General features: G+C 51.8%; 1 long non-coding RNA gene across 1 annotated transcript; it reads right to left on the reverse strand.

Moving 5' to 3' along the window:
• Positions 1–3865: 3865 nt before the first annotated feature.
• On the reverse strand, positions 3866–5362 carry LOC141940142 (uncharacterized). Its single transcript, XR_012627895.1, has 2 exons — positions 5031–5362; positions 3866–4069 (listed from the first exon to the last, which is right to left on the reverse strand). It is a non-coding gene; the product is annotated as an uncharacterized LOC141940142 (long non-coding RNA).
• Positions 5363–22871: the final 17509 nt, after the last annotated feature.

The following is a 22871-nucleotide window of genomic DNA, read 5'->3' on the forward strand; positions in this document are numbered from 1 at the left end:
GGCCGGATGCAGATGTGACCAATTTGCTTCCCTGACACAATGCAAGTGGAAGCAGGGGTGGAGAGGGGAGGAAGGTCTGTGAAGCCGAGTCGCGCAGCAGAAGGCAGAGAGAAGAGTGCTGCGCTATTTATTCCCTTGCTTCCACCAGGGTCTTCAGTGTCCCGGCAATGGTAAATCTTAACTTTCATGCTATAGTGCACCAGGATGCAATTTACTTCAAAGACAGCATAAATCCCCGGCTGCTGCTTATATCACAGGGCTCTTGCATAAAAAGGGTTTATGTGCTTTGGTCCCAGGAACAGGTTTGCACTTTTTGGCATGGATCTCAACTGACTGGCCTGTGATTGGCCTAAAAATCTCAATAGAGCCACAAAAACTAAGCTGTCGCTGCCCTCCTGAGCTGTCCAAGTGCCAAGCTCTGGTACGCTGGCACTGGGAGCGCTCCTGTCATGTCCAGCCCCACCTTTGCACCACAGTGGGCCCCCAGCCCTGAGTTGGATGGAGAGGGAGGGGAGGGATTATTTTGTTTAATCTTAGGAAAAACGCTAGTGCTGGGGAGGGAGGGGAGGAAGGAAGCAAATTCTTCCCTCTTTGCTACCACAGCTGTCTTGCCAAAGCAGAAACGGAGAAAGCACTTTGGCCAGGAAAAGCCACGTGTGAGCCGTGTGGTCCCATTGCGGAGGTGGGCTGGGGGCTGCGTGGTGGTGCGAATATCTGCCCTGCCTCAAGGGTGAAGGGCCCAGCCCTCAGCTGCTGTGAGCCTCTTGGTCTCCACAAAGTCATACCACTTCATGCTAACCCTGGGAGCTTTTTGTTGCTGTAGCAAATGTCATGGGTTTAAACTGGGGAGTGCTAAAGACCTGTTAAGGCACATGAAGAAGGTACACTTTCAGAAGCGGTAGAGAGCCTGCAGAGCTCAGACCCTAGTGTCAGGAGTGATGTGGGCAAGTAGAGCCCCAAATCATTTCCAAAAGTGGGACTTTGGCTCTGTTTAAATACTGTTTATGTACCCCTTGGCCAGGAGAGTGGTTCCCTCAGCCCAATTCCAGACAACCTTGTCCAGGAAGACTGGTCTTGTGTGCTAGCAAACAAAAATAAAGCTAAAAACCATCCAGTTAAATTTCTAAGAGTTTAATTTCTTGGCTAAATGTGGGAGCCTAGACATTTTCTAAATATTGCTTTTGGAGTGAAAGAGGAGAAAAGAAATCCCTTCTGCCCTCTGTAGTTCAACCATATTAATAATGTCTTATTTGCAAAGCTGTTTACGCCTCCCTTCCCTTCTGCTGGGATGCTGCTGTGTATCTGCCCTCATCAGAGTGCCGCTATTAGCTGGCTTCATCGTGCAGCGATGCTTCATCGTTAGCCAAAGTTGCTTTATCTTCGTGAGGGAGAAATAAGCCATTCCTCTCAGAAACACCCATATTTCATGGCCAACTAAGCAATATTGCAAAAACATTGAGATTCCTCAATTTCCTTGATCATATATAGCAGATGCTGATTTGATGCTAGGAAAACTGATTAGCAAACCCCTTCCTAGCTAGTCTGTCACAGCGCTGACAGCCCCAACGCAGCCAGCTTGTCCAGCAATAGAAAGACTATTACTAAGTGCATTTTTCATGCAGCGAGAAAGAGCGTCTCTAGCTGCTTCTATGCACTGAAAACAAATTTCCAAAAGCCTGCACAGCAAAGTGCCAGGGTTATAATCCACTCCTGTGCAATATTACCTTCAAATGCATTATCACTGGAAGTGTAAAATCCCAGCTCCTCTCCCGCTGGAGCCCCACTGTCATTAACCGAAGGCTTTCCCCGGCCAGAGGCCTGTTTAACTTGCAGGGCTGGCTGTGAAACCAAGGGCATTACTGGATGATGCTGTCATGCACAGCCGTGCAGGTCCCTTTTAAGGGAGCAGTGGAGCCGTTGTAGTGGGTGAGCTGAAATCTAGTGTGTATAATTTCAAGGAAACGTATAGGCTTGCCGAGGCTAAAAATCAAGATCAAAAGTTCAGGGTTAAATTCAGCTGTTGGGTCTAGATAAGCTTATCTCCAAAAAGTGGCTTATGAGAGATCTGCTCTGGGCTGAAATGCTTAACTGGTGACCTGCAGGACTCGGCGCTGCTCTCCTTCCCACCAGGGCTTACCTCCAGATCTGCATGTCTCCTGCGCTTCAGATGCTAAAGCCGTAGCGGGGAGGCGGGGGGCAGATAGCATGTCGGGACAGCTGCACTCTGGCCCCAGGCCTCCTGCAGATTTACACGCTTTCACTGAGCCTGGGTGTCCCAAAGAGAGCAGCGAGCGGCGAGCACTGTGGTTTTGTTATTGCACAGAGGCCTGATCTGGCAAAAAGGGAAAATTAGAGAATTTTTTCCAAGCGTTCTTTTCCACTCTCTGAAAAAAAGCCAGGCATGCCTGTAATCAGCTGCAGGAGCGGAACAGCCCTCTTAATTTATTTTAAAGTGTCCTTCAGGACTGTCTGGTTAATAACCACGCTCCATGGCGCTGTGCTCCCCAAAGGGGGACAGGCACCGCCTGGGAAACTTGTGGGTTTTTTTTCCCTGGATCAGATACCCTCTGCTTCATTCTACTGGAAACTGGGGAAGGGAAGCATGCACCCGAAGAAAGTAGGATGGCAGGAGGAGGATGGCAATCCTGCCTCCTCCCTATAGCTGCTGCAGAACTGGTAGCTCTGCGTTCGGGATGCTGCGGAGGGTTGCTGGCACACAAGAGGCTCCCACGGCTGCAAAAAACTGTGGTGACAGCATATGTCTAATTCCAGCCCTTTGCTTAAGAGGACTGGTTAAAGACATCACAAATTTGAGGTGTGCAAGCATGTGCACCGCGTGCATTGCACAGCTGTTTGATCCCATTGGAGGTATTTACAGTGCATGGATACGACAGGTTTCTGGGAAGGGCAGTAAATGGGAAAAAAGGTCATTTGATCAATCATCTTGCAGTCTAGTGGTGTGGCAGCCTTTGTAGGGAAAAATAAATCAATCTCTTTAACTTGTCCCTATTTTTAAAACCCATGCAGAAGTTTCCAGGATGCAGCACGGAGACACAGCTCCTTGTTAAACAGTGAGGTGTCCTCTCACCCAAACCGCCTGTTGCTGTGAGAAATTAAGACTGAAGCAGCAAAACAAGCCTGGAAGGCTGCCAGCAGCAGGAAGCCACGGCAGTGGAGCCGGACGAGGCTCCTGTCGGGTTAGACATGAGGTGCACGGCTTCCCCCCGGGGATGGTCAGCACCCACTCCTGCCTACCACTGGCCCCCCCCAGGCAGGGTACTCCTTCGAAGAGAGGACCAAGCTGCCCTGTATCTCCCAGGAGAGTCCCCTCTCAGAGCCGATGGTTTCTTGCAGAGCATTCCCGTACACAGTGAGGCTGGAGAGAGCATCCCACAGCATTCAAGAAGTGCTCCTGGCAGTCAGTGCCACCCCGCCATGGCCCCTTTGGCTGTCTGGGGTGCCAGCAGCCCCCTCTGGCCCTCGACACAGCACGTTGTAGCCACCAGCTCCAAGGGAATCCCGCACCCAGCTTTTTCTCACAGTGTATGATTTCTGTGCAGAGACACAGATACATGCATGCATACGTATGTGTGCCTGTGAGAAAGTTACATTTCAGGCGAAAGGCAAAGCGTCTTATACTGGAGATGACAAAGGGATCTATTGAAATGCAGTAATGTGAGTCATTGCCACGGTGCTCTTGCTACCTTAAAACGATCCAGAAATGGTTGAGAGACTGAAAATTAGATGTTTCTTAAAAAAAAAAAAAAGCAACAGAGCTGTTTTAAAGGTCTGGGAATACCAGTTTAAACTTTTAACATTCCCTACGCTCTTCCTTTCCTTTCTTACATAAAGGCAGACTATGAAATTCTGGCAAAGAGTTCATTTTATTTTGAAAAACAAGCTTTTGTAATATCTAAGAATAATAGGAACATTCTCAAAGCTTTACAAACCCAATGGGCTTTCACTGATACTTTAACTTAAAGAAATCCAGACACTGCAGCAGGGAGATCCTAAAAGTGGAATGGCCTTCAGCTTCCATGTCCAGCCCCAGTCACATACAAACCTCCAGCTGAGAAAGTAAAAATGAGACCTGTGAAATGAAGTAGTAATTTTTTCTCCCTGAAACCTGTAGTTTTTCAAATATTGCTGTGTGGAAGGCTGATGGAGATCATTCCGAGTTAGTCGCTGATTTACCCCACAGAAAAGCCCTAGGGAAGGGCCTTCTTGAAGACAATTTTACATTGACATTTTCTTTGCATTTTGAGGGCCAAAAATGTTGGTTGGGTTTTTTTGGTTTTTGTTTTCTGCTGGAAGCGAAAAGATAGCTTATGCAATCACAGTAATCTGAGAAACAGGGCCCTGGGAACAAAATGTGACCTTAAATCACAAAATTTGTAATAAAATTGTAGGATTTGGGACCTCTGTTGTAAGATGAATCTACTACATTGAGCTTCCGCATCCTGTTCTCCTGAGTGGGGTTTGGTGTGCGAACATCTGACGAGGCACCAGAGCAGTAGTAGTCTCTTCCTGTCAAAAATAAATGGGGAGCGGGGATCTTAAATCCAGCTGGACCAGGTTAATCTGTGCTTAGATTATCTCAGTTGCGCCTAGGATTAAGAAATGCTTTAGCAGGGACTAATTTTACCTGGTGGACAGCATGTCTGGCTGACTTCTTAATCCCATTGCTTGACTCCCGGGACTCGGCTTCCAAGGCAGATGGGCCCTGAGCATCCCTGTGGCCGACCCCCACACACATGGGGCTGTGCCTCTCTGTGGTGCTATGGTGGGGAGCCTGGATGCAGCCTCAGATCTTTTGCACAGCATCACTCTGCTTTTGGTCTTTCTTGCTTCCCTCTCTCCCCTCCTTCTACACTAACCAGAAATCAGGCAGAAGGCTCTTAGCACATGGCAAGCACAATGCAAACTGTTAGGCAGGACAAGACAGAGCTACATTAATTACCCTGATTTTCTGAAGAGCTGCTGTGGTGGAGGATGAAAGGGAAGACCGCTGATGTGAGCACATTACTTACTTTCTGCCGAATGATGCTTTGAGAAGGTCTCCAGTGATACTTCTGTGGGAGTGTAGCGGAGTTGAGTGTGATGATCCTCAGACAACCTTCTGGGAAGGTAACTCCATCCCAGCCTCTGACCCCTGGAGAGAAAAATAAGTCATGGGACAGCTGCAATGGAAATTCCCCATTTCAGAGGAAACAAGAAAAAAGAACCCAAAACACAAAAAGGATGTTTTCTGCTTGTTTCAGGAGAAATGAAACATTCTTTGCAATTTTTGGCAATTAAAAAAAAAAAAAGGCAAGAGGATTTTTCTAGTAATAAGACATGCAAAAAACACCCCAATTTTTTGTTTGCAAATTGCCAGAATTTTGAGCAGCTGAATTTGGGAAGCAAAGTAGAGGTTTGCAAGTATGAAACACTCATGTGGCTGGCATCCAGCAGCTCTCCTGCCAGGGAGGAAAAGCCTCTAACACAGATTATCCATCAGTTTATGCAGCTCAGCTTCAGCGGAGAGAACTTTACGACAGCAAACCTCTTAACAGCCCCGGTTATGAAACCCTAGAGCTCATCCCTGCGGTGCCCCCGGCCACCTCCCTGCAGCATCACCCCATGGCGTCCTCTCACGCAGGCTCCCCACCAGGGCTATCCCCATGCCCAGCCTCCCCCTCCCCAGGGTGATGCAATTCCCAAACTCAGTGCCCAAAATCACGTCTGAGCCGTAATTGATGCCTGAGGTGACAATTACAGAGGCCCTGAGAGGAAGGCAAAAAGAAAAACCAAACCCCTGCCCCAAACAAATAAGCAAAGCAGCAGCGACAGCAAATAACCCCCTGCACGATGCAAAGCCTTAAAAGAGACGATAAATATAGCCAATTAGCCCACAGACTTAGCGCTGGTTTATGTGGAGCAAGCCTGGCGGAAGGAAGGCAAACCCAAGAGCCGCTAGCCACAAAAGCATCACTTCTTCGTACTCTAAAAAAAAAAAATATCCCCCAAAACAAGCAGTGGTGGTTGAAGTGACACCAGGAAGAAAGGGGGAGCAGAAGGGCAGGTCGTGTTGGGGAACAGGCTGATGGAGAGGAAGGAGCCCGGCTGCCGATGAAGGACCTTCCCTTCTATCCAGGAGGGTCTCCCCACCCGCAGGGGTGGCTTTGCAAGCACCGTGCTCTGAGAGCCCCCACGCTGGGTGTGAAGGTAACACCGGGACCAAAAGCCATTTCCAAGGGAGGATGGGGACCTGCTTGGTCAGGTCCCGTGGGTGGCTGCAGCCCGTGTCACTCCCTGGCCCTGCTCAGCGCCCAGCAGGCAGGTCACGGCTGCCCAACGGGGACACGGTGGGGAAAGAGCTGGTCATTCAAGTATTTAAGGCCAAGGTTAGGAAGGGATTAGCCTTTCCAAGACCTTGAACTCTTCTCCTAATCTGGATTTACAGCTGTGAATTCACTGCTGAGGCCATTTACTGTCCCTCCTCTGTCCTGCAACCCTCACATCCCTTGCAAGAAATGCCCCCGTTGGCACCCCATAGGTACCTTTGCACATCCTACCCTTAACAGAACCTGCCTTAAAACGGAGATACACAATATGCTTCTCTGCTAAATATGCCACAGCATCGCTTAACTCCTGACATCCATTACCCAGCTGCTGAATGAGCCTTATTATAAGTAATTTTTGTAAATCATATTGAAAGCATAAAGTCAGAGGAAAAAAGAAAAGGATCTCAGGTCATGAACTGCAGCAACACCTGGTAGGTTGGTTAAAAAATCCCCCCAAAAGTAAGAACTGCTAGGAAAGTTGTTGACACAAGATCCTGGGGTGATACATTACAGATATCAACATGTGCGTCACAGCCCAGCCCAAGGCAGGGTTTACCCAGCCCTCCAGCTGCAGGGCTGACACCCATCTCAGCGGCCGACACCCGAGCCTGCGCCTTTCCTTGCCGGGAGCCTCTCGGCAGCTTAGCTCAGAAGGGGCCAAAACCCAGATTTTGAGACGTAGCACAAACTGGAGGGGTTTTTTCTGAGCAGAGAGATATCCTGTCCGAGGACGGCTGGGGCAGGCGGGCTCTGCGGCAGTGGCAGGGTGGTGTTAGCTGACAGCTCTGCCCCTTTCGCCTTCCGAGCGCGGCTCCGGGCTGGGCCCGTGGGGCCCCTGCCACCCCATTTGGCATTTTGGCCACCGCTAATTAAAAGCCCCCGGCGGGGACCCGAAGGAGCCGGGGAGCCCTGGCCGCTGCGGCTGCTGAGGGGGAGGCGGGCGAGCGCCGTCCCCCGCTTCGGGGCCACCTCCTCCGGCTTTGCTGGAGCCGCTCCCGGGCGCTGCGGGTAACACCCAGCAAGTACCAGCTTTGCTCCCAAAGGAAATCCCGACAGGAAAGGGTGGGAGGGAAGCACAGAGCGGCGGGGCGGCTCCCGGGGGGGCAGCACCCCCCGGTCGGGGAGCGCGGGAAGGGAGGGCAACGCAGGGAGAGCGGGGGTGTGTGTCAGGCGGCATCAAAGCCAGCGCCTCGGGGGAAAAAAAAAAAAAAAAAAAAAAAAGGCAGGGGGGAAGGAGGCCAGGGAGCCGTGCAGGTGTGACAAATTAAAGATTAGCACAGCCGCGCACGGGGACTCTCCGCCCGGGCTTTGCAGCCGCCGGGGGTTTGTCCGGCTGCTGCCGTCACGACGGGAGGCCCGTTCCTGGCGCGTCCCCCGGCTCTGCCGGAGCCGCCCAGCCGGTGCCCTCGCCGCGACACAGGCGGCCCGTTGCCCGGCCCTGGGCGGCCCCGCCCGCCGCACCCCCTCGTTAGCGGTTCCCGGCTCGCAGCCGCCTCTTGGCCTGAGGTGGTGCCGTTCCCGGGCGCGCTGGCTCAGCTCCGGGCCCCGCACGGCGGGAGACAAAGGCGACGGGGAGCGGGCAGCCCGGCGATGGGGGGGGGGGGGGGGGGATGCGGGGAGCAGGTACGGTTCGTGTTTCAAGCTGAGATTAAAGCGGGAAGGGAAGGAGCCGTATCGCCCACGAGCTGTAAAATAAGAGGGGGTTTTGTTTTATTTAACGCGAGGCCATTTTGGCCGGCATAAAGTATCTATCAAAATGGAGACAGAAAACAGTTCTGCCTTGAAAACGCTGGGGCCAAATTGGCTTTGAGACTTGCGTAGTCCTGAGCCAATTAAAATGTCATAATAATGCAACCTCAGAAAAAAACCCCTGTGTCTGCGTTATGAAAGATACGTAGGAAAAGAAATCATTCCCCAGCTAGAAGTGTTTATCCAAATGGCCCTTGGTGAGAAAATCAGTTGGTGAAAAGGGAGAGGGGAAAAACGCCCAAAGCAGCAGAAGGCTGGGTGCAAGCACTCTGCTCCATGTTTGCAGTGCCCATGCTGGTGTCCCTGGAGCTCTGCAGGGGTCCAGGCGGGTCTCTGCAGGTCTGGGAAAGTCCTGCCTGTGCTGCAGGACTGGGGGCTCTGGGGTGGCTTCGTTGCAAATGACAGTTTTAGCCTCTTTGTTGAATTTCCTGGCCTTGATGAGTCTTTGGGAGACATGTGTCCCCCAGGTATATCAGCAGTAATGGAAAGTGCCACTGTCACTACAGGCACTAACTCATCATCTTGACGACCCATCGATCCCCGGAAGAGTCGAGTGGAGGGTAAAATAAATGTGGTTTGCTGGGACAGGAGGAGAGGAGGAGAATACTGAAGATATTGTGCTTCACCGGTCACTGGAATCAATGGAAAACTGGCCACTGACTTCAGTGGACATATGGCTGGACTGCGCCTGTGCTCACCCAAAAAATGGAAGAGATGTGCTGAAAGGCAGATCGCAAACACTGTCATCTCTCCATGGAGGGAATCCCACCTGTGTCCCTCTGGAGCTGCCCAGAGGTGCTCAGGCTTGTGCTTAGTATGACCTTGCTCTGAGGAGCATCTTGGACCTTCCTGGTGCAAGATGGGGACTCCCACACACTCCCCAAACTGCAGGTGACCTCCAGGGCCAGGGGGATGACCGACCCCCCCCCAGAGCTCAGGGGGTGATCAGGAGCGGGAGTTTCCTGGATGTAGCCAGTGCCTGCCAATGCCTCAGGCTGTAGCGAGCCCCCGAGGCCAGCCCCTCGCCTGGGGGCCGGCTAGCTGCCACAGCCAAGCACTTTGCTGGAGCTCATTAAGCCTGCTGTGAGGGAAGTTAATTAGCTCAGGGAAAACGCTGTGCTAATTTGCCTAACCGGCTTTTGGGATCAAGGTTAACCTCACCAAGCAGGCTTGGATGCACTCCTTCTGGCTGGGGCTCTGCCTCCTGCATCCGTGCACACGGGGAGGGATGCCCGCGGGCTCCAGAGCTGCTTTGAACATGTTACCCCTGCTCTCTTGAGGCCCTGCGATCTCAGGTCTCCTGGCAGGGAGGACTGGCATCCTGAGGCAGGACCAGGACCACCTTGACGTCAGCCAGTTCCCCTCGGCAGGCAGGTGGAACAGCCTCTGCTCTTTGCTGCGGCCATGGCTGCAGGATTTACAAGGCGTGTGGCCATCCCTGCCCACCCCTCTCCCCTGCCCAGCTGCCCCCTGCTTCCATGTTACACACTGACCACCCCACAGGCCAGGGCTTTGAAAGGGCCTCCGCTTTTTCTGTCTTTCTTTATTATTCCCTCTTGCCTTGGAAGAGTGTAGAACTTGGGCAGGATGATTTGAACAGCATGTCGAGCAGATGGAAGCAGGTCCCTGGCTGTGTCCAGGTGGAGGGAGCACTCAGCAGGCGGAGGCTGGACATGGCAAGCTGAGAAGCCTCTCCTGGCTCGGCAAAACGCTTCTCCCTCTCCACCTAATGATAAAGCAATTGCGCTCCATGTCTTTAGAATCACCGTTTTTGGCACACAAGCACATGGCTGTCCTCTCCTCCCTGACCCTGTGGGAAGCCGAGCTTGGTTCAGTGTGACTCGCAGTGAGGGAGAGGAGAAACGTGCACGCAAAGAGACAGGGAGAGAAACAGGAGCAGGGTAATCTTCAATGCAAGCTCGCAAGCTTGTCTAAAAATAGAAGGCGAACCGTTCCCTAGTAATTAGCCAGGAGACGGTTTTATTTGCAGCAATGCGATTTCAGCAGCAGTGCTTTTGGCAGGAGGAGACGGGAATGTCCCAGCAGCTCTTAACCTTGCAGAGTAGGAGACTTGCCTCCCCCAGCCAAGGGATGTTTCCCACAGAGAGCAGGCGAGCGTGGGCTCAGGCGCAAGCACACGCACATCTTCTTCTGCCTGCCTGGATGGAGGGAGCAAGAGGCCAGCAGAGAAGAGGTGTCCTCTCTGCAACAGCCTGCTGGCTCTCTGGGATTAGATGCTCCTCAGCCTTTACATTGGAAGAAATGATGATGAAATCCTTTCATGGGGGACGGCAACAGCATCCTGGCATAAGGGTTTGATCTCTAAAGGGGTTCAAGCAAGGACAAGCAGTGCCTGAGGTCTCAGTGGGGAAGAACAGCATAGAGACCCAAGCTTGGATTATGGGAAGGCCTAAACCTGGGACAATCACTCTCCTGCAGGTGCCTGCTGCAGGTCTTTGCATCTAGGGGAGGTGCCAAGGGCTGTGCCCTCCCCAGACCAGCACATGGAGTCAGGGCTCCTTTTGGATGATGGGTGAAGGGTGTCAGGCTGGGCTTTCCCAGCCAGCTGTGGTGGATGCATGCTGGGTTAACACCAAGGCTGCCAGGTAGCTTCCCTTCTGGCCTTTCTTTCTTGTGGCAGCAAGGGCAGGGCGCTGCCCTCCCCTTTAGCCATCAGTCAGAGGAGACAGCACAGGGCAGGAGGGGGCATCCCTGTGCAAGGGCTCCTCACGGGGCAGCTGGCATCTCCATGCTCCTTGCAGGAGTCTCCCTGAGGGGTTTGTGGAGGGGCAAGTGGCAGAACTGTCCCAGCCTGGCTCTCAGGTGCCCCTGAGGTGCTGGGAGGAGTGAGAAGCTTTCCCTGGGAAATGCCTCCAGGCTGGAGGAGCCCAACAAAACCAGGAATAATGTTTAAAATGCAGAAACTCAGCATTTATAGCCTGCTGCTGCTTACAGTGGGAATGGCACTGGGATGGAGCCAGCTTGGATCCGGGTCATTTCATGCATTTTATGGGTTCAGATAATGCATCCTGGCTGCAACAGAAAACAAAAGTGCAAAGAGTCACCTCAGCACCCTACCGGCCCTTTCCTGCTGGTCCAGTGCTGCACACCCCAAACCTACCCACACCCCACCAGAGCTAGAGAGAAAGGACAGAGGGACTGGGGGGACATTTTGAATGAGGAGGTGTGAACTGCCTGGGGGAAGCCTTGTGCTGCAGTCTGACAGTACAGCCCAGTGCTACGCAGCTCAATGGCCCATCAGCAGGGGAGGTCACCGCTGCCCTGTGCTCCGCAGGGGCATGGGGTGCTGTCACCTGCATCCTGGAGGGGAACGGTATCCCAGGACTGTTGCTTTCCAGACCCAAGAGACGGATTATCGCTCCTGCTAAAAGCATCCAGCTGGTCTGATTTTGGTGGAGCGAAAGCCCGATGGTGAGAAGAAAATGTGCCGTCTGACCTACAGCCAGCTGCTCTCCCTGAGCTGGAAATGAGTCTGTCACCGAATGAAAGAAAACGAGGTTTACATCCCATTTCAGGCAATACCCAGCCCCTGCTGTCGTCCTGTTGATTTTGTGGCTCTGCAGTCGGGTTTAACTTCCCATCTTTCCGTCTCCCTTGTTGCCTGTGAGGCCTGTGCAAACGGCGGGGGAAGCGGGCTAATTGCCTCTGGAAAAGGAGTGGTGATAACAGCTATGCTGGAAGAGCTGTCACAGGCCCGTGGGTAGCAAACTGAGAACACAGGGAAAAACACCCCCCTCTCCTCTGGCCACTCTTCTGAAGAATTACTTGTACCCATAGGAAGGAGCGCTGCTCCAGAGCACTGGGCGCTGCTGATTTGTGCGTGTCCCCTCTACCGGGACATGATTAACTGGAAAATTTACTAGTTGGGAGGTCTCTCCAGGAGCCAGTTTAAAGCCAGTAGTTCCTCCAGCTCACTCCCGCATGGCGCAGCAGCTGTTGACACCGGATAAAAACTGAGGAGTGGGATGGGGACGGCCACGGCGTGCTCCTGTGCTGGTGCTGGGGATAGGAGTGTGGCTGTGGTGGGAGGCTGCCTTGTAGTTATGCTGGGGGTTGCCGGAGAGCCTCCAAACCTTGCTGTCCTTGGAGCTGGCACCCTTGGTGGTGGGGCAGGAGGGGGGCTTGCTGCGAGCCCCCAGGTTCGGGAGGTTATGCAGAGTCTCATTGCCCTGCTGTGCCCACAGTCGAGGACTGCCACAGGCTCCCTTCTGCCCCAGCCTCTCTGGAAACTCTGTGTTGGCACATGTGCTCTCACCCATAGGCAGGGTAGGGGCATGCAAGAGATTTGCCTCAATTTGCCTTAATAGCCAAGCGGGATAGCTGACAGGGCCAGGTGTGCACTTGCCTGGACTGTGGAGAGGTGCTGCGGCCCTTCTGGGACATGGAGGAAGGGCCTGAGCTGTTTTCTCTTCACCTGTTTTTCCCCCTCCCTCTGCCTGTCCTCTGCCCCTGCCACACCAGCCCCGCATGTGTCCCCAGCAGCCAGGGCCAGGGGTGCCACTGCCATTCCCCTGTGCATCCCTCTCCTGCCCTCCTCTCTTCAGGGATCCTCTTGCAAGCAGAGGAATCCTCAGGGGAGGCAAGCGGCCATAGGTTTGCACAGTGATGCATGAATGCAATCAGCCCGGCCTTTCCAGGAGTGCGGGGAGCACGTGGCAAGGGGATGCAGCCTCCCTGGGAAGATTATACCTGAGATGCATTAGAAACGGTTGTGGGGATTTTTTTAAACCGGTGATTAAGAGCCAGCTTGGAAATAAAAATCAGTGATGGACAAAGAGGGCAGGGTGAGGCAGGGGGTGCCCCTGTCCCAGAGCTGGCCAAATCTGTGTGCCTTGCTGTCTCCTTAGCAGTGAGGGACAAAAGCTGTACTGAAGGGGGAAATCTGGCCCAGAGTACCAACAGCTTGGAGATTTCCCAGCTGTAGAGGACTCGGCTCCTCTGACCTGCTGGGTGGCAAAGCACTCATTTCTCAATTTCCTAAAAAAACCCCCCAAAACAGTGAGAGAGGACCGGGAGGGGGACAGAGGTCAATGAAGGCAGCACGTCCCATCTTGGTGCAAGCTTCCCCTGAGCTTGGGTGGGTGCTCAGCTCTGGGGCTCTGGGAGTTAAAGAGGTGGCTCCCAAGCATGCTCTGGCTCCCAGACCAAAGCTTTCCTGCTCTTACCAAATGCACACAGGGAGGGGTGTGAAGTGTCGTGTAAACTAGGGCTGCTGATCCAGGCTTCTCTTGCTGGGAAAAGACGGGGCAGGAGGGGGAAGAAAAAGCTGTCCACAACGCTGCCGAATTGGCAGAGCTTTACTTGACAGGTATGCGGGATGCCTGCAATCCCGGTCTGTGCAGCGCAGCATTTTAAGAGTTATTACAAACAGCTCCATAGGACGTGCAGCCCTTCCCTGCCCATGCTCGCCTCTCCTCCCCTTCTGTGGCCTTTCACTTCCCCTGGCTGTGGGCAGCTCTGGTGCAGCAGAGCCACCTTAGTGGCTTTTCCCAGTGCCGGTTCACATTTCAGATGACAATCAAGTCTCAGAGTAGAATCTGCTCCTGGCATTGCTCTAGCCACGTGGCTGGGGAGATGCCAGCAGTGAATCTGGCTGGGAATGTCTACTGTTTTTTCAATAAAAGGGAAGTTAAAAAAAAACCCAGGCCAGCACGGCACAGCAGAGCTGTGCTCTCCTGGTGCAGGCCAGCCAGCATGGTGGACAGATGGTTGCTGTCCATGCTAGCACGTTGCTATTTTGAGGAGACGCTCATGTTTTTCCTCCATCCACTTCTGCATTTCAAATGTCAATCCTCCATCCATTTCTGCATATTCAGGTATCAAACAGCCTGCTAGGAAGCCTCGGACTGAACCAGAGATGTCTCTCTCCCCAAAGGCCAGGGGTACCATATGGCACCTTTCAAGCCTTGGAGACCAAACAACTTGCTCAGGGCCATGCTGGAACATGGGTGCCAGGGCAGGGACTGGATATCTGGAGGAGCAGTGCCCAGCTCTTCTGTCAGAGGGTTATAACCACAGGCCTCCTTCGCTCACTCCACTGAAAACACAGTGGTGAAGCCCGTGGCTCCCCAGCCTGGGCTCTCCTGAAGCCATCAGTATGGAGTTCCCTTCTGCAGGACATGACCGTGGGAGCCCAGGCTCCAGGCCCGGGCTCGTAGGGAGCCGTGGGATGGCCCATGCCTTAGGAAGGCATATGGAAAGGAGGAGAGACCCGAGTCACTGCCAGGACACTCGATGCCTTTTGCAGTGACACAGAAATTCTTCCTATCATCTGTCAGTGAGAGATGGGACCCTGGCACCCATGTTGCAAAGCCAGAGCTGCCTGCAGTGCTGGGCAGCTGCAGAAGACTGCAGAAAGCCCAAGGCTATTTCCCTTCCCTCCCTGCTTTTCTGCACACACGCACGTGTGTGCTTACACACATACGCACAAGCACAGGGATGTTCTGCAGGGCAGGAGCAGTGGCCTTGGAGTAGCGTGGCAGTGGGAGAGAGCACAGCAGGCAGCATGCAGTCAGGGAAGCTGCCGGGCAGTGCTGCGGCGAAATGGGATTAGCTTGGGGGAGGGAAGGAGGGAGAGAAATAAATGATCCTTGTGCCGAGCTTCAGGACTTTCCCTGACACACACTGGTAAGAAACTAATAAAAATAGGGCCTGAGAACAGCAGGAACAGACTTGCTACCTTCTTTCTAAATCACCACAGCCCAGGCAGGGTGAGGGCCATCAGAGGCTGGGTGCTTTCTTCCCTGTGCATCCTTCACAGTGTGCCTGGATGGGGGGGACGGGGCTGGGCGCGGGGCCGCACCTCCTGTCCCTCTGTCCGGAGCCCTGGCACTGGGGTGTTGGCTGCTAACCTGGAGTTTAGCAAGGAACTGAAACAGCTGCCCCTCACCTCCTTCTCCACTGCCCGGCAGTGGAAACCTCTTTCTCCCAGCAATCATCTCCTCTGCTTCAAATGCTGCACGAGAACCTCTGGGGAGGTTTTGGGGGCTCTTTCCTGGGACCCAATCTCACAGTGCGCAAAGCTGGCACCTACAAAGTGTGAGTGATGGATGAAGCCCTGCTCAGCGATGCTGCGAGGGGTCAGGACCCTTGGCTGGCAGCACCCCCTGGCAGTATTTAGGTGCCATACAGGGCGTTAAGCGCAGTGGCACAAGAGCAGGAGGCCAAATCGCATTCTTCCGTGAGTCCTGGGAACATAAAGCCTGGGCCTGACCCGAGGGCTGCCTGTCTCATGCATCACTCGGATGACAGCAGAGTTATTTTTTTCCTGACAGGACCCAGAAACCAGGTCACTCCGCATGTAAATCTATAACAAATCTGCCTGGGATTAGGCGGGCCACTGAGAGGTGGCAACAGACGGTATTCATCAGATGTGCCCGTAGCGAACGGCTCCGCACCACACACAGGGAAGGGAGTGGAGGCACATTCTTTCACGAGCAGGGGGGTTGCTACGCCAGAAGCTGCCGTCCTGGGTTGGAGGATTTGGGCCATGACGGCCTCAGCAGAAACAAATGCCACATTCCAGGGAGGCCATTCCGTGCAAGCAATTAAAAAATAATAACACGATAGTAATAAGCAGATCAATCAATCCCTCCACGAGCTGAGCGACCCTGGGGGGGAGAGATGGGCTTTTCCCAGAGCAAACTGGGACCAGCTCTTCTCCAATAAATACAAATAACATCAGTAACAAACCTCAGATCTCTGGCCAAACTTTGGCAAATAATACCCTTGCAGGATGTGGGATGCATATGGGCTGTATGTACATGGCTGTAACCTGCCTGTGCAGCTGACGCTGTCCCTGGCTGGGGGTGAGGAGGGAGAGCAGCAGCATGGCTGCAACAGGCGGGGGGGCTTGTGATCTGCTTCCCATTCCCCTTTCCTTCTCGAGGAGGTGAGGACAGGCATACGGGATGATTATAAACCAAACCACATCTCTCCAGCAGCGTGCCTCCCTGATCCAAACTAATCAGTTGAGCCTTCAAGGGTTAAAGAATACCAGCACTTGTCTCCATGGGCATCACAGGACCTATTTAAAAACCTCTACCCCTTTGGCTCGGTTGCCGAGGGAATTTTTCAAGCTGAAAATGCCAGGGCTCTGGGAACTATTAAACCCCGCAAACCCTAGATTGCTTTTATGCCTTCCCCAGGCTGCAACCTCGGATCTTTTCTTTTCCCCTCTGCAAACTGCTGGGTAATGATCCCTTGCGGCGTGCCAGCTCACCTCCCCTTCTCCCAGCTGGCAGCCCAGCTCGGCAGCGATGCCCTTTTGTTCCGCCGGTGCTGAGATCTGCAAACTCATTGCTAATTACTGCATCTGGGGCTTCCAGCTTTAGCGACAATGCCAGGACTTGCGGCGGGCTCCTGACGGCCAAAGTTCATCCCCCTGCTTATTTCCTTACCAAAGACCATTATCTCTCATTTACATCTAAACTAGTTTTTTATACCAGTTTAAATGCTGCCCCTCCCCCTGTAATCTCAATGCAAAGGAATTAAAAGTTCATTCTTCCGATGCTCAAATCCTGCGCACTTTCTTTTTCACTTCTTATTTAAATCACACACTGTTTTGAACTAAACCTTTTATTTCCTCCCAATTATTATTTCTGGTGTGTTTTCCGAGCCTTACAACATGGCATCTGATTATACACAAAGCTTCGGAATAAAGCCCTGTTTTTTCCCTTCATTAAGGACACAAAGGATTCCTGTGTGAGCCAAGCAGCACTTTGGACATTAATACAGCTTTACACCCCAAACCATATTCCAGCTCTCTGCAGAGCAGATTGGGGCGTGGATCCGTGCCTTTCCTTGCTGCCAGCACCCTTCGCAGGATCCAGCCAGCTCCTTCCCTGGAATTAACATCCGATTAAGCAGTGCCAGCATATTCACCCACAAACTCCTGGCTGCTGGCTCTGTCCTCATCATGACCGGGTGTGTTTCCTGGTTAATTCTGCCTCCTTGGGTCCCCTTTGTGTGCCTTCAATTTAGGTGTCCAGGGAGCTTGGTGTGAATACCCAGGATTTTGCTGTTGTTGACCATTTCCCATGGAAGGGAGTTATGGGGAGTCGCATGTAAAGCCTTGGGAAATCTTAGTAGTCTGTAAACCCCACATCCTCCCCTGAGGCCTAAAATTAATGAATTTGAGAATCTTTTGGACTAAGTGATAAGCCCAAGGACATAAAGGCAGTCAGTGGCAGAGCTGCTTTTAGCCCACATAGGCAGTCGACACGTCTCTCCAGGATCTGAGATCTTGTCGTCTGGAAACTGCCTGAATCAGACCAGAAGCACAGGAAACCACCCTGTCCGCAGCACATTTCCCTTATTTAACGTCATCATGCAGAAAGGAATAATGTATGCTGTATTTACCAAAGGAAGAGGGGAGAACTTTTTATCAAAACTGAGCTGATTAGCTGCACAAGAAATCTCTCTAAGCAAATGTTTTTTATCTTGTTGAATATTCCAGCATTTTAAAAATAAACTACTAATTCCTATGTAGTTTTAAAAACACGTCTGATTGCAAAGAAGAGGTTTGACTGTCACCTGGAGCTGACAAGAAGCATTTGGAACTATGGGGGTTCAGGACAGGTTCAAAAGCAGTGCATGAACTATGAGAAGCAATTTGCCAAATGGACACAGGATGGTAGTTGGATCACTGGTTTTCCCAAAGAGAGACTACTTTTAATACAGAAAGGTTTTGTCTAACAGGCTTTGCACGGGTCTGTAAGGTACGGATACTAGACTTGCAGCTCTGATATCATACCACGCTTCTCCTTTGGGACCTTGGGCAATTCAGGTTATCCCTGTCTCTCTTAAAATCCCTATCTGTAGAACAGAGATATTGCTGCCTGCAGTAAATGTCTGCAAAGTGCTTGAATGTGAGGGTTATTACTGTTAAATATCTTTGCAGCTTTCACCTCTGCTGCACTGAGAAACAAGCCGGTATGAACGATCCCTGCAACACACTCTCAAGCAGAGTGGGAATCTCATGGTGCAGGAGTGAACGTGGACTGAGAAACACAAGGAAAGCCAGAACTGCTCCATACCAGGAATTTTTTTCCTCAAATATTCAAAATCTGATGTAATCAACTACTCCGGCCACTATAGGCTTGCCTTCATTTTAGAAACAGCTGAGCCAGGCCACGTGGTGCCTTGAGAGCCAAACTGCCTTTCCGACCTGCTGAGGAGCAACGCGTATGTCCCAAATGCCAGGCTGGCCACTTTTACTTCTGTCATGTTGGAAAAAAATTAACATCTGAATCCCAGCGATCCAGGTCAGACCGACCTTTGGAGAATATCCACAAACAGGGAGGTCATGAAACACCACAAAAGCCACGAACAAACCCACTAATTGGCTTCTTTTCAGCCATATCCCTGTGCCACCAGTCTCACCCTTCTCAAACTGCCCCATGCTGCCTTCAGACTGCCGAGACACAGCCTATTTTTGCAGAGCCAGGACAGTTAACGATACTTTGTGTTACTAATTCTGTAATTCATATTGTTTGTGCTGGCAGGGAATTCCCCGCAACATTTTATCTCAGCCAGTCTCCTCTGGCTGTTTAAAATATTTGGAATTATTATTTCTGGCTCACGGGTCCACCCTGGGTCATGGTGGGATTATTCCTGGGTCATGCACAAGCACATGGCCACCATCCCTATTGCTGGTGGTCTGGAATAGATAGGACATATAGGATATATAGGACATACCAGGGGTGGGGCAGCAGGGGAAGTGCAAACCTCTTGGTTGACTGGGGACAGACAAAATTAAGGCAAATGGGCCTTAAGGTGGTGTCCTGGCCATTCCGGTGCCACTAAAAGAGGTACTGGGCTGGGGGACTGAAGAGGGGAATGCCCATGGGGAAGCTGGTGGATGGGGAGGGGGGAGCAAGCAAAGCAGTAGAGCAATGCTGGGGGTGCTGCTCTGGGGTCTGGGTTTCCTCTGTGAAGGAGAGCTGGAGGGCTTGAGCTGCTCCTGGGGCCGGAGGGTGGTTTGGGGAGGGGAGGGGTGCCTGTGTGTGTGGGGGGGCTTGGGGGCTTCCACCAGCATGGGGACACAAGGGGCTGGGGGGGCCATCCTCTGCTCAGCTGTGTGGGCTGCAGCGGCTCTGCTGGCAGGCTGCGGCCTTAAATCAGCCGTGTATATTCATAACTGCTGTGCACGCTGGCCCCCGGAGCTGGAAGGCATATCACAAAGGGCACATTTTTAACACTTCTTTTAATCCCACGATCCTGTGCATTTAAGCCTGAACTGCCTTGCATTTGAACCTCCGCAAATGCCTTTTGCAGCTCCCCCAAACCACAGCCTGCTCTAGAGAGAAACTAATTAAAGCTGCCCGACAGGCTGCTAAATATTAAGAGCCCAATAACGGTGCAGACACAGGGACATCATCATCTGAATGACAAAAGCCGGTAGCCAGTGGTTACTGGTGGAGCGGCTGGCAGGCTGGTGCCTGCCCGGCTCAGCGGCAGCATCCCTGCCGGCTGCTGGAGCCAGGGCACTGCCCTGGGAACACCGTGCCTCTCGCTGAAACACCGGCCTGCGAGATCACGCCAGCACTTTCCGCTCCTTGTCCCACGCAAGTCACGGCCAGGGTGAGGCCGGGCTTGCTGCCGATTCACATCACGTAAAAGCCGGCAGGGACGTCTGGTCGGCGTGGCGGCAGCAGGCGTGGGCTGCGGGGTCCTGACCTTCATTTCTGCCCTTCCTCCAAATATTCTGCAATTACACGTCGATTGCTTGAGGGGGAGAAAAGCAAACAAGCTGCGAACGCCAGTGCTGCGGTTGTTTGCTCTTGGCCGTAGTGTGCGGTGCGGTGGCTGTGGCACAGGCTGCTGCTAAAGAAGAGGATGGGTGACAGGCAGAGCCTGTATTTCGGGGTCGCTCGCGTCATGGGAAGCCCAACAGACCTTCGGGGGTGACTGGCCATAGGCACAAGTTCCAGCTAGTGTTAAAAAAAAAACAGGCAAAAGGGATTTGAAATTCAGCTAAATGACACTTTCCTCTGAAAATTTCATTCCTGCAATTGTTCCGAGTAACACGTACAATTACTCTAGCTGAAAGAAATGATAAAAAGCATTTCGTTTTCTCAGCTCGTTTACTTTCTACATCTGGCAGCATTTTGTGCACAGGCAGTTTCGCTGTTTTCCTGAGGTAGAGCGCTTGGAAATGGAAGCTGAGGAATAACAGCGCAAGATGTTTTTTTAAACTGTTTTGCAAACGCTTCTGCTTCTAACGACCAATAGACAAGCTAAAGCCCTTGGCAAAAATGATATGACAATAAATAACATAGCAGTTTGCAGTGTTATTATAATGGTGAGAAAAACCTCCACGCTCCTTACTTAATATCCAGATACTACCTTGCTACAGTAGAGTACAATGTGCTGGCAGTAACTCCTAAAGCAAAACTGCTCTGCGACCTATTACTGTTCCCAACCGTGCTGTCACGAAGGGGCTGGAAGGGAGATGTGTTTCCCTCAGACACTTCCATGGGACTTGCCACCTGCCCTATAGGCTGGTCCGGCTCATCAAAGCTTGACACACTCCAGGGGAAGGGATGTTAAAACGAGGTGGGAAAAAGTGCACTCTTCTGATTTGAGCAGATGCTGGGGAGTCCCTCTGTGATTTAGGGTCCTGATGGCATGGCCTTTGGTCAGCAGGGTGCTCTGAAAGGACCCAAGACCCAGCGCACGGCATGCTTGCACATGAGATGTGCCAGGCTGTGTATTGCCAATTATTCACAGCGTAGAGGCTGCTGGGTGAGGATGCTGTGGCTCTAGGGCGATATGCAGGTTCAGCGCCATGGTTCCCACCTGGGAAGGCTTACAGTACTTCAGCTGGGTTTGCTGGTGTCCCAAACAGCAAGGGAAGAGGGAGGGCAAGCATGAACAGACCAGAACCGTGCAGTTGGGGAGGCACTTCAGGGTCGAAGGGGTACAACCCTCCCAGAGTCCTGTCCTCTTCCTCTCCCTCTCCTTGGCAAGTCTGCAGTGGACAACAGAGGCACAAAGGGCACTGCAATTTGAAACAGCCATAAATGTTTTGGTGTGTTGAAGTCAACTGTCGGGGGGAATTATTTTTCACGCTGGTGTAACAGGTCATAAAAAATCCTGTTGGGGAAAATTCAGATGAAGTTTATCTGCCCTTTAACGTGCGGGTGTGAAAGAGCACAGCTCCAGTCCAAACTGGAGGTCCTCTTACCTAATGCACTCTCCCTCTTGAATGTACGTATAACCAGAGTCCCATGCCCTGTCTGGGTCATCCCTTTCCCTGGTGAAGCTGAGGTGCTGAGGGAAGCAGGGAAAAACCTCTGAACCACCATTTCGCATGTGCACTCTCCACATACCCCACACATTTCCACTAGCTCCCCTAAACCCACACCAGCAGAGGCTCAGTGCACACGTATTGATTTAACCCACCCCGGCTAAGTGACCACAATGGTCCCCACATATTCTCCAGGGACCACTTACAAACACCTTTTCCTGACCCCATCCCACTGGATGAGAAGGCAGGAGAGAGGATGCATCCCAGGCACAGGGGTCCTGCTCTCCAGTCACCTCCAGCTTGCTGGGGGTCCACAGCCCAGCACAGTCCCTGGTGCCTGCAGATCACGCATCATTCAGAGCAGGGGGACAAAGACCAGTGTGCTGTCTACAGCTTGCTTAGAAATTTTTGAATAAAATGGCTTTTCCATGAGACAATGCAAGCTCATCAGAGCTGATTTGTTCCCCAGGAGCACAGCAGCTGCTATAAACTTTCACAGAGAAAAGGATGGAATTTCTCCTTAGAGCCAGAGTTTGGAGGAGGATATAATATCAGGCCTGTCTGGCCAGTAGCCAAATGATTAGGACAAGGAAAGACTGAGTACAAATCTTTTAGCTGAGCAGAGCTTGCACTTGAACCTGGGTCTCCAGCTGACCAACAGTCAGTGGGTTCCTTGGGCCAGCTCAGCATTGCAAAGCCGTCCTGAGGTATCTAATTGTCCAAGAATCAGGGTGTGGGATGGGGAAGGCAAAAGACAGCAAGAAATGCTGCAAAAACAAAAGCAAAAAACCCCCTCAACAGAGGGAAACTGTCATTGGACAGGGAAAATTTCCAGCTACAAGCCTAGTCTCAGCTATCCTTACGCTGAACTGCTCGGCTAACCCCCCAGGGGCATTTCCAAAGCTTCCTTTTCTCTTCCTCCTTTGAATACATACATCATATTCAAATGCCATACATACATACATACATTGTAATACATAGAACATATTCAAAGTATTTTGCATACAAACTGCATGTAAAATTTCCATTAAACCTTCTGGGCTTTGTGCAGTACACACAAGAGCATCCACAGCAAAGTAGAGATTTTACAAAGACTTCTTTGTATAAAAGTTTGAGTCATGGAACCAAATTGTGTTCTGCACAGAGGCACAAAAATGGTACAAAAATTAAGATTTTAATTTTAATGTGATCTTAAATGTTGGTCCCAATTAGGCATATGCCCAAGTCCCATTGGAGTTAAGCACATAATTTCTTTGCTGAACAGGGAAGGCTGCTGAATCAGGACTCCAGACTGTAAAATTGCTCAATTGCCTTCAAATTTCTGGGGAAAAAAAATAGTGTGCTCTGAAAGCAATCACAAAATACATTTGGTATTCAAAGAGTATAAGTGAGTGCAGGGCTTATAATTAAATCCTTATCTACGTAGCTGCTACTGACTGACTGTACATTCTGGGTAATTTTTAATGGCCTGAAACTCAAAAACCAGCATAACCAATTTTTTTCTTTTTTGCAGAAGACACAGC

The sequence above is a fragment of the Strix uralensis genome, chromosome 2, assembly GCF_047716275.1.
Source record: "Strix uralensis isolate ZFMK-TIS-50842 chromosome 2, bStrUra1, whole genome shotgun sequence".
NCBI lineage: Eukaryota > Metazoa > Chordata > Aves > Strigiformes > Strigidae > Strix > Strix uralensis.